This window comes from Mesoplodon mirus, assembly GCF_964341445.2.
Source record: "Mesoplodon mirus genome assembly, chromosome: 3".
Lineage (NCBI taxonomy): Eukaryota > Metazoa > Chordata > Mammalia > Artiodactyla > Ziphiidae > Mesoplodon > Mesoplodon mirus.
The window spans coordinates 90,387,138-90,405,152 of NC_138978.1; the positions used below are offsets into that span (position 1 = coordinate 90,387,138).

General features: G+C 44.5%; 1 protein-coding gene across 4 annotated transcripts in view; it reads right to left on the reverse strand.

The window, feature by feature from the left end:
• Window positions 1-18,015, reverse strand: part of ALG14 (ALG14 UDP-N-acetylglucosaminyltransferase subunit) — a 111,976-nt gene that overhangs the window by 18,734 nt on the left and 75,227 nt on the right. The gene's annotated exons all lie outside the window — the stretch shown is intronic.

An 18,015-nucleotide genomic window follows, 5' to 3' on the forward strand; every position in this document is an offset into this window, starting at 1 on the left:
AATAATTTTTCCTTGTCTTTAATTTTTGCCAATTTGATTACTATGTGTCTCGGTGTGTTTCTCCTTGGGTGTATCCTGTATGGTACTCTCCGTGCTTCCTGGACTTGGGTGGCTATTTCCTTTCCTATGTTAGGGAAGTTTTCGACTATAATCTCTTCATATATTTTCTCAGGTCCTTTCTCTCTCTCTTCTCCTTCTGGGACCCCTATGATGCGAATGTTGGTGTGTTTAATGTTGTCTCAGAGGTCTCTGAGACTGTCCTCAATTCTTTTCATTCCTTTTTCTTTTATTCTGCTCTGCAGTAGTTATTTACACTATTTTCTCTTCCAGGTCACTTATCCGTTCTTCTGCTTCAGTTATTCTGCTATTGATTCCTTCTAGAGAATTTTTAAATTTCATTTATTGTGTTGCTCATCATTGTTTGTTTACTCTTTAGTTCTTCTAGGTCCTTGTTAAACATTTCTTGTATTTTCTCCATTCTGTTTCCAAGATTTTGGATACCTTTCCTATCATTACTCTGAATTCTTTTTCAGATAGACTGTCTACTTCCTCTTCATTTGTTTGGTCTGGTGGGTTTTTACCTTGCTCCTTCATCTGCTACATATTTGTCTGTCTTCCCATTTTGCCTAACATACTGTGTTTGGGGTCTCCTTTTCACAGGCTGTAGGTCCGTAGTTTCCATTGTTTTTGGTATCTGCCCCAAGTGGATAAGGTTGGTTCAGTGGTTTGTGTAGGCTTCCAGGTGGAGGGGACTGGTGTCTGTGTTCTGTTGGGTGGGGCTAGATCTTGTCTTTCTGGTGGGCAGGGCTGTGTCCGGTGGTGTGTTTTGGGGTGTCTGTGAACTTAGTATGATTTTAGGCAGCCTCTCTGCTAATGGGTGGGGTTGTATTCCTGTCTTGCTAGTTGTTTGGCATGGGGTGTCCAGTACTGGAGCTTGCTGGTCGTTGAGTGCAGCTGGGTCTGAGCGTTGAGAGAGAGATCTCTAGGAGAGCTCTCGCCGATTGATATTACATGGGGCCGGGAAGTCTCTGGTGGTCCAATGTCCTGAACTCAGCTCTCCCACCTCAGAGGCTCAGGCCTGACAACAGGATGGAGCACCAAGACCCTCTCAGCCACACGGCTCAGAAGAAAAGGGAGAAGAAAAGAAAGAAAAAAAAATTTTAAATAAAATAATTAAAATAAAAAGATTAAAAAATTATTAAAATAAAAAAGGTAAAAAACATTTTAAAAAAAGGAAGAGAGAAACCAAACCCATAAACAAGTTGACCAATGATAACAAGAACTAAAAACTATACTAAGATAAACATAAAAGTCAGAAACAAGTCAGTCGCAGACAGCAAACTCCAAGTCTACAGTTGCTCCCAAAGTCTACCGCCTCAATTTTGCGTTGCTTTGTTGTCTATTCAGGTATTCCACAGATGCAGGGTACCTCAAGTTGATTGTGGGGATTTAATCCACTGCTCCTGAGGCTGCACAGACAGATTCCCCTTTCTCTTCTTTGTTCGCACAGCTCCTGGGGTTCAGCTTTGGTTTTGGCCCCACCTCTGCATGTAGGTTGCCCTCAGACATCTGTTCCCATACAAACAGGACGGGGTTAAAGGAGCGGCTGATTAGGGGGCTCTGGCTCACTCACGCCGGGGGAAGGGAGGGGTATGGTAGTTATAATTGGAATGCGGGGCAAGCCTGCGGCGGCAGAGGTCAGCATGACGTTGCAACAGCCTGAGGCGTGCTGTGTGTCCTCCCAGGGAAGTAGTCCCTGAATCACGGGACCCTGGCAGTGGCAGGCTGCACAGGCTCCTGGAAGGGGTGGGGGGCAGGGGGTTGTGGATAGTGACCTGTGCTTGCACACAGGATTCTTGGTGGCTGCAGCAGCAGCCTTAGCATCTCATGCCCATCTATCTCTGGTGTCCGTGCTGAGAGCCGTGGCTCACGCCCACCTTTAGAGCTTGTTTAGGCGGTGCTCTGAATCCCCTCTCCTCGCGCACCCTGAAGCAATGGTCTCTTGCCTCTTAGGCAGGTCCAGACTTTTTCCCGGACTCCCTCCTGGCTAGCTGTGGTGCACTAGCCCCCTTCAGGCTGTGTTCATGCAGCCAATCCCAGTCCCCTCCCTGGGATCCGACCTCCGAAGCCCGAGCCTCAGTTCCCAGCCCCCACCCGTCCCGGCAGGCGAGCAGACAAGGCTCTCGGGCTGGTGAGTGCTGATCGGCACCGATCCTCTGTGAGGGAATCTCTCCATTTTGCCCTCTGCACCCCTGTTGATGCGCTCTCCTCCATGGCTCCAAAGCTGATGCGCTCTCCTCCATGGCTCCAAAGCTTTCCCCACCCACCCACTCCCCGTCTCCACCAGTGAAGGGGCTTCCTAGTGTGTGGAAACTTTTCCTCCTTCATAGCTCCCTCCCAGAGGTGCAGGTCCCGTCCCTATTCTTTTGTCTCTATTTTTTCTTTTGCCATACCCAGGTACGTGGGGATTTTCTTGCCTTTTGGGAAGTCTGAGGTCTTCTGCCAGCATTCACTAGGTGTTCTGTAGGATTTGTTCCATATTTAGATGTATTTTTGATGTATTTATGGGGAGGAAGGTGATCTCGTCTTATTCCTCCCCTATTTTGAAGGTCCCCCGTTCTTTTTAAAATTTTTATTTATTTATTTATTTTGGCTGTGTTGGGTCTTCGTTGCTGCGTGTGGGCTTTCTCTAGTTGCGGTGAGCAGCGGCTATGCTTTGTTGCAGTGCACGGGCTTCTCACTGTGGTAGCTTCTCTTGTTGCAGAGCACAGGCTCTAGGCGTGCGGGCTTCAGGCATTGTGGTACACGGGTTCAGTAGTTGTGGCTTGTGGGCTCTAGAGCTCAGGCTCAGTAGTTGTGGCGCACGGGCTTAGCTGCTCTGCAGCATGTGGGATCTTCCTGGACCAGGGCTCGAACCTATGTTCCCTGCTTTGGCAGGCGGATTCTTGACCACTGCACCACCAGGGAAGCCCCAAAATGCATCCTTCTTATTTTAGAAAATAAGAAAACCATAAAGTCACTTGCCTTATCCAACAGAGACAAAATCTTCAGACTTGGGTAAAAGAAGGGTAATGGAAACCCCAGAGATGCCTACTTCCGTGAATCACTGAGCTAAAATACGGGGAGGGGAAGATGAGCATGAGGGAGGGAAAGCTCAGATAGGAGCTGGGTGAGCTAAGCAGGGCTGGGGAAAGGCTTACAGAATGGAACGAATGATCTATACGTGAACATAAAGACTGAGGGAACGAACTGGTGGTGAGGGAGGAACTGATTATATAGAAAAAAAGTGAGCTCTTTTGACACCAGGAGAAAAGAGTAAGAATTCAGAGTATTTAGTTTGAGATTGGTTTGGGAAAAATTGTACCTTCTGAGAACATGACAAAGGATAAAAACGGTGGCACAGGAAGTTTGCCCTCAACAGATTTTTCTTTCAATATTTATAACTTTCCAGCTCAATGTGAAAAGTGCGGAAAAGCAAAAAGAAGATAATAATCCTTCTAATTTCGTCAATCTGTTAACGTTTTGGTGTATTGTCTTCATATACACATTTATATTTCACTATAAAATATGTTCATGTATGCACATATATAATCTGAGAGCTTATATATAAACATTGTAAAGTTTTTTTTTGAAGTTTTGTTTAGTTATATTTTTGTGTGTTGTGAAAAAATTTTTAAATTCATGATTTTTAATTACTGCATATATTTAATCCTATAGATATCTCATAATTCATCTAACTATTCCTTTATTGTTGGAAATTCCGGCTGACTCCTTTTTTTTGCTATTCTAAATCATGCTGTTATGAACATTTTTGTATATAAATCTGTGACCCCTAAGGTTTTAATTTTGCATTGAACTATGTTCCAGAGTTCTTGCTGAGTGAGAAGTTGGAAGAAACAGCTTCAAGGACTTAAGGAAGTTGTAGAAAGTTTAATAAAACAACTGTCCTGAATTGGGGATGGGCCATGTGGCCTTTTGTTTTGGTTTTTTTTTGTTCCTGTCTGGAAACTGAGTGCTTTCCCGCTGTATGAGTTGTGACAGCAGGCAGAGCCCATCTCACAAGTGAGATATTCCTTTCTGTGTTCCCTCTGCAGCTAGTGGATGGGCCGTGACTTGGCCAGATGTTTCTGCCTAGGTCTGATCAGGAGCTGGTGGTGCAGAGAAGCAAGGCCAGAGGAGAGTCTGTTCTGGTGGCAAAGGTGACACTGGCAGAGTCTGGCATCCAGGACCAGCAGGGCCAGCTACACTGTTCACTATCCATCAGTGGTGGCAGCAGTGTTCCCCCAAAGCAGCTCTGAGGCCATGGAATTTGTGCTGTGGTTCTAGCTGTTCAGCTCCCACCTTGTCCCTCCATGTTTACTAATCCTATTTCATTAGCTTTCCCAGTAACTCCGAGAGCTCTCAATAATCTTTCCCTAAATTCTTTTTCTGTTTCAGTCAGCCAGAGTGGATTTTTATGGTTCGTTACCAAGAACCTGACTGGTATGGAAAAAAACAAAGGCTTTGAGAGCAGCAGATGCAGAGTTAGAGAAGGAACAGGTCACGTCAGAACAGTCACAGGATTTCCTCAAGCAGGGCTCAGAGCGCTGCACGGTGAGCACAGGAAGAGGCAGAGTGAAACAAGGATGAGGACCAAGCAGCAGAAAGCACCCAGGGTGAGTGTTTTGGCGTAGGGAAAGGATACTCAAAAGTCCTCATCCAAGAGAGGAGGAGGGCAAGAGCAGTGGGATAAAAGCCGTAGAAAACTGGATAGAGAAGCATCTGTGAGTAATCAAGAGAGTGAGGAAGAAAATGCAGTTGGAGGGCAGGTGGTCTATAACATGTAGAGGATATCGTCAGAGGACCGGAAGGCTGGGGGTGCAGCCTGAGGGAAGGCAGCACTGAATGTCAGCGCTCAGTGGAGGTGGACAGCAGGAAGGAACAGGACGCAGAGCAGATGGGATGACGTGTTTGCTTGGCTCACGTTATGGTACACTGTATTTCTTCTTTTTTATGTGTATTTAATCATCTCAGTAGTAACAGTTAAACAGGAACATCTAAATATCAAGACCAACATGAAATAACCAAATAAAGCCCTAAACACTTGAATCACCAACTATTTATGAACTTCAAGGTCTCTTACAATCCTATTGCTAACACACAGAATTTTCAGAGTTGTCATCACTGTGTGTATAGCATTTTGAGGTCTACTTTTCCAAGTATACCACTCCTTCCTTCCATGTTGCTACACAGGCATCAGTTGCTTCACTGCTTGAACATGTCACAGTCCACCTAGCCCCTTCCCTACTTCTCTTTACCCAGGCATAGCTTTCATCTTCTTTTAAATCATATCAAAAAGGTAAGTAAAGTTATAAATTGTTTTTATCTAGGCTTATGTTGTAAAGATGCTGAATTTATTGCTGGCTCCTCGAAATATCAGTTACTTGCATTTCATTTGATAACAACTGGACCCAATTCTAATGTGTGTACGCGTACGCATGCGTAGGCTGCCTCACAACAAACAATGCTCTGGACACCAGCTGGTTGTCCTACAATTTAACTCAATTCTGACCCTACCTACCTGGATATAGAATCAGATTCCACAGGTTAATGGCTCAGTCCCAAAGACTGCCCTCCCCCTTCAGATGCCTGTCACAAGCCCTGGCTGCTACCTGTACTTCTGGCTATAAGTCAGAGGTTCCCACGACCCACTCCTTGAGATCAATTAATACCCTAGAATGGCTCACAGAACTCAGGAAAGCCCATTTACTCACTAGCTTACTGATTTATTACCAAGGATATTAAAAAATACAAACCAACAGCCAGATAAAGAGATACATAGGGTAAGGTATGGGGCAAGGGGGTGAAGTTTCCATGCCCTCTCAGAGTGTGCCATTCTCCCTAAGTCTCCACATGTTCACCAACCTGGAAGCTCTCCCAACACCGTCCTCTTGGGTTTTTATGGTGGCTTCATTACAAAGTCATGATTGATTAAACTATTGGCCACTGGTGACTGATTCAACCTCCAGGCCCTCTCCCCTCCCCGGAGGTAGAGGCTGGGGGTGGGACTGAAGTTCCAACCCTTTAATGACACAGTTGGCTCCACTGGCAACCAGTCCCCATTCTTGGGTCCTTTCCAAAAGTCACCTCATTAACTTAACAGGCACCTTTATTGCTCTCATCACTTAGGAAATTCCAAGGGTTTTAGGAGCTGTGAGTCAGGAACTGTGGATGAAGACCAAATATATACAAAAAATATATTTTGGTCATCTGAATAACCAAATATATATTTTTCTTTTAAATTGCATAATCATATAATGTAATGAAATAAAGAACAGTAAACTTTGGCCCTGTAGGATCTTGCCCAATTGGTAAGTTCCTTATACCAACACCCCAACACTGATTACTCCCAGTCAGCCAGAATATTCTTGCTCCTGCTGCATTCACATAATCCATCAAGGAGCCGAGCAACATGGTGCTTATGGGCCAGGGCTTTACAGTCACACAGATCTGGGCTGTCTGCTTAACAGCAATGTGAGCAGTCTGCTCTATGTCTCAGTTTTCTCATTCGTGGATTCATTTGTTCCAGAAATAGGTACTGAGCAAAGATAATATGCCAGGTACTTTCTGGGTATAAGGGATCTACTAGTGAACAAAGGTCCCTGCCCTCACAAAGTTTACATTCCAGTGGGAAGACAAAAAATAATAGGTATACGTTTATATAATATAAAGCAGGATAAGGGAACAGGGAGATATGGAGGTCAAAGATCTGGGAGGAGGTGACCTGTAAGCAAGCCAGTAACTGATGAAGTGGTATGGTATTCTGGGTAAATCAGACAGCAACTAGAGCAAGATGGAGGAGAGATGATGATGTAGATTTTGTGAACCGACCATAAGTCTGGGCCAGCAAAAAGGGTTTAGGAGGTTGGGGAGGAGTGTGGGCTTGAGACAGATTATAATTTAACAGAGCTGTTAGGTCCAGGTAACACTCTCTCTCAGGGGCTTGAACTTCTTGTGTTGAATAAGGTAAACAGAGACATATATATAAGGGCAAGATGAGACTGGTCCTGATGGTCCTTCAGGGGAGGTGGGCAGTAATTTCTAATGTATTCTCCTTCTTGGGAATTAGCAACGGCAAGGTAGAGAATGTCAGGGGTGGGGAATGGTAATCCAACCAGAAACAAATATAAATACAAGGAAGACAGTATATCTACTTTTTAGTATTGCTGTGGAGATCAAATAAGATAACACATGTAAAGCATTTAACATAGTGCTTGGCCCATGGTAAAAATTCAATAAATGGTAGCTATTATTATTATGTATATATGTATTTTAAATTATTTATTTCTTTATTTTTAGCTGCGTTGGGTCTTCGTTGCGGTGTGTGGGCTTCTCATTTTGGTGGCTTTTCTTGTTGCTAGGGCACAGGCTCTAGGCATGCGGGTTTCATTAGTTTTAGCACGTGGGCTCAGTAGTTGTGGCTCGCAGGCCTAGCTGCTCCGCAGCATGTGGGATCTTCCCAGACCAGGGCTCGAACCCGTGTCCCCTGCATTGGCAGGCGGATTCTTAACCACTGTGCCACCAGGGAAGTCCCAGCTATTATTATAATTCATCCAAAAGTCAAGTAGAATGCTTGTGGCATTTTTCAAATTCTTAAGAGTACTATGTGGCAGAAGGCTTGTCCCTCACTCTGTCACAGATGTGGCACTGACCTGGCATGATCTATCCTACCCTTCAGAGGGTACCTTATAAGACTAACCCAACCATCCATTTTAGCCTCTTTATCTTCAAGTCATATTTTTTGCTCTGCCTGATCCACTCCACATGACGCTTAGGTAAAAAAATGACGGAAGGAGCCTGATTACCCGGAGCGGTGTTTTCTCTTTTTCCACACATGGTGAATGACTGAAGGATTCTTGAGCTCCCCTGCTCTGGATCTGGGGAGCCACTGTAGTGTCCTTCTCAGCCAGATGGCCATGAAAGTCCGTGGCCATAACACGGTAAACAAGCCTGATGACCTGGTGAGTAAGCCTGATCTTGTTCATTTCAAAACAAGGGTCGGCTATTTTGCCCTTGTATGGGGAAACTAGACTTCCCAACCTTCTGCGACCATCCTGATTTGTTGGGTTTGGGCTGAGTTACAGGGGTGGAAGTTACGTAGGTGGGAGACACACAGACAGCAGACTCCAGTGTCCCCTCCACCAACTCTGGGGTGCCCACCTGTAGTCTGAATGCATGTTAGCAAGATCCTACAAGACTCAGGGAGGGCTCCACACAGTTTGGCCACTCCATGTATGTTTATGGCTCCTCCAACTGTAAGTGCAGAGTAGGCAAAAGAGCTCAGAGGTTGTCAGTGCCCACACTGGGGTGACATTTTATTTCCTTGCCCTGATGATCCATCATAAAAGATATATAGACAAAATTAAAACTTAAAAAAATTTTTTTTCTCTGAATGGTTAAGCTGTACCTACTTTGCATCATCGTTAAAGATCAACGACAGGCCAGCCAAACATTGTTTTCCTAACCTTCCTGGCTGATTCTACTTTCAGTTGAGGAAACTGAATCTTTTAGTTTTCCTGTTCTCTGGGCCAAATGGTCAAGGTGACGACTTCCTGACTTCTTGGTCTTTTTGTGTTTTCACTGTATTTTCAACACTCTGAAATGTTTTCACGGAGGTCTTTGAATCCTAGTAATCCAGTATTTTTTCCTTTTGTTTTCCCCACACCGTACACTCTGCAGCTCTCGCAGAAGCCCTGATTGCTAACACTAGATGCAGTCTCAGGAGTCACTTAGTTCAGTCCTTGCCTTTTAGCTTGAGAAGGAAGGGAGAGACCTTGACATTCACAGGGCACATAATACTTGCCAGGCCCAGAGCGTAAGTGTGGCATTCTGCGTAATTAGCCTTCTTAGACCTTACAACAGCCCTTTGAGGTGAATGTCTTTATCCTCATTTTTTAGACAAGGAGACTCAAGACCAGAGCAATTAAGTGACGTATGAAAGATCACACAGCTGAGACTCAAACTAGGCTTAGAAAACAAGCCTGGGCCTCTCCTGTCCCCCATCCTGGTCCTGCACCTGCCAGTCAGGACAAGCATTAGTTGGAAGTGGGCTGAAGGCAAGGTAGGCTCCAGGGCAGATGTGACACAGGGAGTTTAACTGAAGGCAAAATTCTGGCAATTGTTATTAATATTTTATAGCTTTAATAAAGAAATTAGTGGCAGACAATAACATGCCATTGGACTAAGATGGATTCTTTTCAGCAGATAAAATGGAGGCAAATGGTTAACATTTTCAAAAGAAAAGGGAGTATCCTTTCTAAACAGGAAGAACTGGCTCGAATTCAAAGAATTATGTAACTCCTGACTTCTGTCAAGGCCCTCTCTTAGGCAGATAAGTGATATTTTATTCGTGATCCTTCCCTAATTTTTTTTTACATCTACCTATGAATAAAATTGTTATCTTCCTGAACTGAAAACTAGTCAGCAGTTTTCCTTAGATAATTTCTTTATGTACAGATTATGTTTGCAGTATTAAAAAAGGCTTACAAATTTTTTATAGAGGAGTATCTAATTCCTTAATTCTAAATCAAAAGGATACATAAAAACACTTGTTTGTGAGTTTCTGGTTGTGTGTGTAGAAAAGAGAGGTAGACATAGATGCTCAAAGACAGACAACGAAATGGAGGCAAGAAGACAGAATTCAACAGAGTGAGATGCCTTAAGGAGCTGTACCTCGTTGTGGTTAAAGAACATGGTATTCTGGAGCCGAGCTTGGATTCCACACCTAGAATGAATGGGCAGGGTTCTCCATAGAACATGTGCTTCACTCTGTGCATTCAGGCATTCAAAAGGTGTTTCCCTTTCATCGTCCACCACGCATTTATCAAGATCTTAGCATTGGTGCACCTGACTCCATTGGTAACTTGCAGAAGTAGAATGACACTGCCTGTCAAAATCAGGGGGTCTCTTGGAGGTTTTTATTGCCTTCAAGCTTAGCTGAGTTTTGCTAGGTGTGTTTGGCTGTACTAACGACTCTCTCTTATTATACTCTTAGAAGATAGGAGCATTGACAGGAACTGAGAGAAGTGGTAGGTTTGTCCCAGTTCTATTCAGAGAGGACTCCTTGAAACCAGCAGGTAGAGAAGTGACTCCATGTTAGTATTTTGCAGGCCTTCACATCCCATTCACCCAGGGATACTTGTCAAAAATGCAGATTCTTGGGGGAGGGAGGGGGATGGACTGGGAATCTGGGATTGGTAGTTGCAAACTATTACATTTAGAATGGATAAACAACAAGGTCCTACTGTATAGCATAGGGAACTATATCCAATCTCCTGGTATAAACCATGATGGAAAAGAATATTTTAAAAAGGAAGGTATATATGTGTAAAACTAAGTCACTTTGTTGTAGAGCAGAGATGGGCACAACACTGTGAATCAACTATACTTCAATTAAAAACAAACAAACAAACAAATAAATAAAAACACAGATTCTCTCCAAATCAGAATCTCTGTGTCTGGGGCCCAGGAATATTCATTTTAAACAAACTGCCAGGTGTTTCGGTACAAATTAGCACTTGGAAACGTCTGCCCACCACTACAAGAAGGGGGCTGGCCCTCTTCATAAGTGGCACCTTTTCTACATTCCTGCAAAGGGGTCTGTGTGTGCTGAGGGAGAAAGCAGTGGCGGAGGAAACGTGGGGACTGGTAAGCCATCAAAGGCCATTCTCTCTCTCATCCTGCTCAAAACCACTTTGGGGACAAGCAGCCCAGCTGAACTCATCTGGAAGAGCTTTTCAGTGAGTCTGAGGTTCCTAACAGCAGAGAGAACTGCCAGGAATTGAGGAGCTCCGCCACGACGCCCCTCCTTCCCTCTGTTGTCTAGATTTAGGGACCGCCTCTTAGAGAGCCAGCATCCCTGGAGGTGTCCTATCTTAAAGACTAGAAGTTAGCTCCTTAATTATCTGTTAATTCTTTAAAAATGATTAGTTGACAACATGGCGAGAATAAGGACAGGTTACAGGGAAGGAAGGCACCTGAGGGCAGAAAGGGACATTGGTAGGGAGGTGGCAAGGCAGCATATCCTCTGCCACTCAAAGTCACCCTAGCTGTCAAGGTGCCCCATCCCACTGGTGCTGAAGGAGCATCTCTGCAGACGTGGAGAATGGTTTGCTCACACTTCTCTGCGTCACAGTCTGGGTCTTTGGGGAGGGGAGGGCTGGACAAGCAGGGCCTCAGTGGTGGGGCTCAGTCTGTCAGTAGCACCAGAGTGAGTCCTCTACCAGACTCATCTTAAGGGCAGGGCAACAGGTTTTAATCCAGCAGGTGATCTGGGAAACATCTTGCTTGACCAAAAGCCAAATTTTGTTAAGAAGAGATTCTTAACCACTATGGAGAGAATACCAAACCTGCAGGTTTTCTAATTCAAATGTGGAGCCCCCCCGCCCCGTTTCTTGAAACAAGCTTCTGTCTTATGGTAAACAAGATGGGGTATCTGAGTCATTGACAGTCCAGGGAAAGGGCAGTGATGAGAGGATGGACCCTGGAGCCAGACTACCGGGGAGTGAATCCTGGCTCCACTGCTTCCTACCTGTGTGACCTTGGGCTAGTTATCTCACCTCTCTGTGCCTCAGTTCCCTCATCTGTAAAATGAGGATTCAAGTAGTGCTTTCCACATAGCATTATAGTGAGGATTAAGTGAAACAGAGTTTGACAAGCACTTAGAACTCAGCAAGTCCCTTATGCATATTTGCTGCTATTATTTTTCTTAGTCTCTCTGCCTAAGGCTGCTTCACGACAAAGACCAAAAGAGGGGTCTTAGAGTTGAAGGGGGAACAGAATCCTTGTGTCATCTGTATGGCTGATGTTCTTTCAAGATCAACAGTGGCTCTTTTGACTGAACTGCAGTCTTCTCTCCTCCCACAAATCCTGCGGAGGGCACTGCTGGGCCACAGTCCAAGAATCTTCTGTTGGGGCAGCAGGTTCTCAGGTCCTCTTTTAAGAGCGTTTTAAGGGAAAAGGAGGTGGGATGGCAGATGAATCAACCCCCTATTTTGTACAGTTCAGCTAACAGGGCAAATAATGTACACCGAATTATTACTGGTAGGGCTTCCCAGGGCAAGACTGAAAATAAAATTCTGTTAGAGGGACAGTCCATTCAGGGTATAAAATGGAATTATCTTCACCAGGATTAAATCACACTTCCTGACTGTGACAGAGCGTTTCCACGGAGAGTAAGCGCCGTGCAGCCCTTAATGCCACTCATTCATTGTTGCTCATGACTCCTACCCCCACTGGCTGTCTAACCCCATTCAGCCTCCCCCGCCTGGCCCACTGCGGTTTGAGTCTTTGAAACAGAGAGCTGGGTGCGGAAACAAGACTAGGCTCCCTCTGGTCCGGGGAAATGTTGGCAATGGGAATTCTGGAGGGGAACTGGAGCCAGGCACTCACACATGTTATAGATGCTAACTTTAAATTTGATGTTAATTATAATCAAGTATGTTTAAAATCCATGTTGTAATTCTAATAACCACCGCTAACCCATCATTCTGGGTGGTCTCATCTGTATGACCCTATTAGGAAATTTATTCATGAATTCAATAGTTATGTCCCGGGACTTCCCTGGTGGCACAGTGGTTGGGAATCTGGCCTGCCGGTGCAGGAGACACAGGTTCGAGCCTGGTCCGGGAAGATCCCACATGCTGTGGAGCAACTAAACCCGTGCGCCACAACTACTGAGCCTGTGCTCTAGAGCCCATGAGCCACAACTACTGAAGCCCGCACGCCTAGAGCCCATACTCCGCAACAAAGACAAGCCTCTGCAATGAGAAGCCCGTGCAATGCAATAAATAAATAAATAAATAAGCTCACAACTCAGCCCATGAAAAGCCACTATTCTTCGAACTCCTCCGATGGACTCTGTTTACTATCGCCCTTCCAGCTTCCTTTTCCCCTCTTTAACAGAGTTCCCCTCTCCTTGTGGCCTGGCAGCAGGGATCTGCACATAGTTGACCATGGTTACAGACCTTCAGATTGCAATTCTTTGCTGATCCCAAGTAAACTCATTTTTGCTGGAGAAGTAACTGGCAGTCTATCTGTTTACGGTCAACAGGTATTTAATGATGCTTGGCATTTTTCTCAGCACTTGGGCCTGGGAAGCTGAGTAAGCCATCAGGGAGCCCACAATCTAGAAATGTGGCACTGCATTCAGCCCCTGTCAAGCACTTTGCACAAAACCGGTGCACAACAAAAGTCTTAGGGGAGCTGGCAGAAATTGTTGATTCACTGCTGGGTCTCTCCAGTTTTGGTCAGTTTAACATAACAAAATACCTCAGAAGAAACAATGGTTTTCAACATTGCCTCTACAAATATTGAACAAAACCCTTTTATAGTATGTCATTAGTTAAAATTCCCCGCTCCAATACTGAGTCTTTAAAAACTAGGAAATGGCGGGAAAAGCTTTAGTCCTTTAAACAGATAGAGAAAATAGTTTTCCATTGTTTTATGTAATCACTTACAAAACTAAAATATATGTTCACCGTGGATATGCCCAATACTGCTCTGTTATGAGGGGCACAGAGTGCTATGTCCAATTAATACAATCTATGGATATAAAAGGGTGAGAGAAGAACATCATGGACTGTTCTAAAGCCATAAAGTCGTTCTCCTTTCCTTCCCCTTCCACCTTGCAAAAGTATTCACTGATCTTTTCTTGTTTACTGTTTTCAGATCCTTGTTTTAAAACTGAAAAGTTCTATAACATCCTATAAACACAGACTACAAGGAGAGAGCCTGTCCCAGGGATTAAATTCTCTCCATCCCACGCAATAAAAGAATGCAATGAAAAAAACCCAAAGAAAATATAGTTCACAATACAAAAAACATCTAGCTTAGTATCCACCTAAGTACTTTTGGTAGACCTGTTTTTTGGAAAAACTGAAATAAGGCTTCATGTGCCTTATTATGTGAATGGTTGACATAATTACGCACGAGGCAGGAGAATCTGTAACATCATGGCATTCTTGACAGTGGCCCCCCAAAGCCCCCAACGCATTGGCTTATTTCTTTTTCTGCCTTCCTTTTTCCTCCTCTCTCTTTCCCGTTAGTGGAAGGCAAATCTGTTATGCCATACCCTGCAGCTTTAACCTGCCAGAGGGCTCCTCCTCTGCTCTCTCCTGGGGGACTGGTCCAGCCCCTCTTACTGGCCAAGTTAATCTCTCTTTTGGCTCTGACTCTCTCAGGCTGGATTCCCCATGTTAACCCTCTAATCCTGCTGGGGAAGGGCCTCTGGCAGCACTGCCATTTGAATTCTTATTATTTTAACTTTAGAAAACAGCCCTCTTACCAGATACATTTCTCTCTTTCCCCCTTCTCACCCAAACCCTGCCAATTCTACTCCTAAAGCCTCTTTTTTTTTCATTTTTTTCATTTTAAATAATAGTTTTATTGAGATATAATTCACAAACCCTAAAGCCTCTTAAATCTGGGCGCTGCTGTTGATCTCCACTATTTGGTGTGGGCCAACTCCCCTCTCACCTGGTCATCTCCTCCCTGCTTTGCATGCCCCGCCCTCTCCTCCGTTTCACTCTTGTAGTTCTGCTACATGGCTTTCTCCTAAAATATAAGTCTGACCCCGTTAGCATTTATCATCAGTGGCTTCCTGCTGCCCTCAAAATAAAGTCCAAATACCCTGAATTAAAAGTTCTTCCCGGGGCTTCCCTGGTGGCGCAGTGGTTGAGAGTCCGCCTGCCGATGCAGAGGACACGGGTTCGTGCCGCGGTCTGGGAGGATCCCACATGCCGCGAAGTGGCTGGGCCTGTGAGCCATGGCCGCTGAGCCTGCGCGTCCGGAGCCTGCGCTCCGCAAAGAGGCCACAACAGTGAGAGGCCCGCGTAACGCAAAAAAAAAAAAAAAGAAAGAAAAAAAAAAGCTTTAGGACCAGTATTCCTTTTCACTTTTCTTTTTTTTTTTTTTTTTAAGCAGTAGTGAGGAGGGGAAAAATGACCAAACTGGGGTTCAAAACGAGAAGATAGAGGGCAACAAATACATATCAAGCCACTGAATGACTAATTCTACTTTAGGCTGGTCCTGGTCAAAGAATGATAGCTAACAGGTACTCATATTCTTTGTGAACAGTACCTCATTTCATTTTAGTCTCCACAGCCACAATAAGAGATGGGTAAGATTATTCATGTTTTATAGGTGAGGAAATAGACTGGCAATATTTATTTTGTCTCCTATGGTAATCAGTGGTTAAGTATACCACTTAGAGTTTTAAGGGCAAATACTCAACCTTCCTGTTTCCCTGGAGGGAAGGGAGTTTCCAGGTCCCAGGAAGGAGGAGTGAAGTTTCTGCTCAGTCTTCTCACTCAGCCCTTCCCTGCGGGGAGGAGTGGCCTACCCATCAGTGACCAGGTTAGGAGAACAGCTGAGGATGCGCAGCTCAGCCAGACCCCCTGGGCTTTTTCACTCTCGTCTTTTCAGCTTGTCTGTCTTCAACATCTATCCTCTATACCTGGCTTGTGTGCTAAGTAGAGAGGCGGGCCCGTGGCCTAATTTAGCAGAGACGGAAGCCCATGGTGGCTGCATATATTAGCCACATCCTCCAATCTGGCTTTCATCAGTTGATAAAGCTAATATTTTGATTTCTACTGTCTTATTTCTCAATTGGTTGGGAACATAAGAGGGGAAGACAGAGGGCTATTAATTGGCTCCCTAAAAGCCAAATACAGGCACATAAAAGGCACTCAATAAATATCTGTTAAATGAATGAATGAATTTGTCCAAGGCCACAAAGCTAATAAACCACAGAGACTTGAATCTATGTCTGAGAGAAGAGCCCACGGTTTTCTAAAATTCCCACTTCCGTGCTTCTTGTAGAGTGTTCTATTTCCAGGCTTCAATTCATGCTTCAGCACGGCTGCCAGGAAACTGGAAACAAAGGCTGGTGTAGGCATTAACTACCTTAAAAACACATGTCTGCCTAAGAACTTAGCCGATAATCTGTTTGTCTACAGCAGTGCTCGGGACGAGTTCAGCCTGTCGGCCTGTTGTCCGCTGTACCGACTGAGCCCTCGGGTACATGAAGAGGGACGTGGAGGATGACAGAAGCAGTGCAGGTGCCACCAGCAGTGCATGTAACAGACCAGGGAGGAGGAAGGCAGGCAGCCAAGCATGAAGCAGGATGTGCACAAAAGGGGCAGGGCAAGGGCCTGGGGACCAAGGGGAGAATGAGGCCCAGAGGGGTTTCGGGGAATGGAGGATGGGAAGGAGGCAGGGGAAGGAAGAATGAACAGAAAAATCCCAGGAGAACAAAAGGCCATAGAGACAGGAAATAAAACTATGTCCAAGCAAAGAGCATAAAGTGGAGGCAGATAAAAGAACAAGAGTAAATCACTAGCTATGAAAACAGCCACAAACTGGTTTTCCATTTCATGTCAAGATGATGAAAAGTGAGGGCTGTCCTGTGTGCCAGCAGCCTTCAGGAACTAAGAAATAAAACACCCAGGTTGAAAATAGTTTGGGGAGCCAGAGGATGACAAGATTCCTCCTGCAGGCAAAAGTGAAATTAAAGGAATGACCGCATCTTCTACCCCTTTTCCCCACCGATCCCCCTCCAGTCGCAAAAGAGGGAGGAGCTGCTTGGCGGGCAACCACGTATGACCTCAGCGGGGACCCTGTTCTGACTGAGCTAATATAGTTGCTTTTTAAGAGAATCTGGTAGAACTCAGGATTGTGTGTTCACAAACACCATATAAAAAACAGGGTCATCGCTGCCTTCCAAGCAGTTTTCTTCAGTCTGTTTAAAGGCCGGACTTCGTCTTTTTTTCCCCTCACTAGAGCAGCACACAAAGAATTCTCTGACACACTGCACCCACTGCAGATGAAAGTGCTTAAGTGTGAGTGAAAGCAACAATGTTTAGAGTGACATTTACTAGCTGCAAACAGTGAAATCAGAGAGCTCCAGTTCATGGAGATTAAATGTCAGGCTTTAAAACATTTAGCAGAGTATTAGCTATGGAAGTTTTTAAAATTTAGGATTTGGTTTTACACTGCAAACAGCACTTGAAAGTTTTTAAAGCAAACAACTGAGTCATAAGCTGAATAAGAATATATATTTTGTACTGAAGATGAGACAAGTGTAGGACAGTCACAGAGTTTGGCTCAACAATGCCAGAGGGGCTCGCTGATCTTCATCTGTTCAGATGAATAAGAGAAAAGTGACAATCCCCACACTTCATGTTTTGGAAAAGACAAGTCAAAATCCAGAAAACAGGAGTTTCTAGGCACATAATTTTCCACACTGGGCATGGACTTTACAAGCCCAAGCGTTTTTACATTACTGTTTCAGAATGAATACTTTTTAATGCACCTATAAAAAGTCAGAGCAGAAAACAGATCCCCTTTTTTCTTTTAAGAATATTTTCCATGGATAAATTTATGCATGATAAAATTGGCTGTAAGTGCCAAATAAAACATCCGTTTGAACACGACTAAACAATAAAATCTCCAAATCTGACAATATCAGCAGTCCATCCTTCCTTCATTCAAAAGAGCTGGTAAGTACCTTCTCTGTTCTGCTTCTTATGAGGTGCTGGACAGATACAAAGCCAATGAAAATGATTAACATTTCAAGCTTTGTTCTAAACACTTTATAAGCAGTATATTATCCCCATTTTACAGATAAGAAAACTGGGGCTTCCAGAGGTTAAGGACTTTGTCCAAGACCATAGGATCGCCAAGTCATGTAGGATTCAAACTCTAGCCACTGACTCCAAAGCCTGAGCAATTAACTTCTATTCAAGGAACTCTCAGTCTGGCAGAAAGCACAGGCACGTGAACAAATAAAGGTTAAGGCAAGAATATAACACAACAAAGATATGAACAGAGACACAGAGTGAGTAATTCCGTCTCAGGTCTGGGACCCAAGGAGGAGACATTTAAGCTGGGTCTTGATGTATGAGGAGGAGTTTTTCAAGGTGAAAAAGGTAACAGTTACTCTAGCTATGGGGAGCTACACTACCCAAACATGGAGGG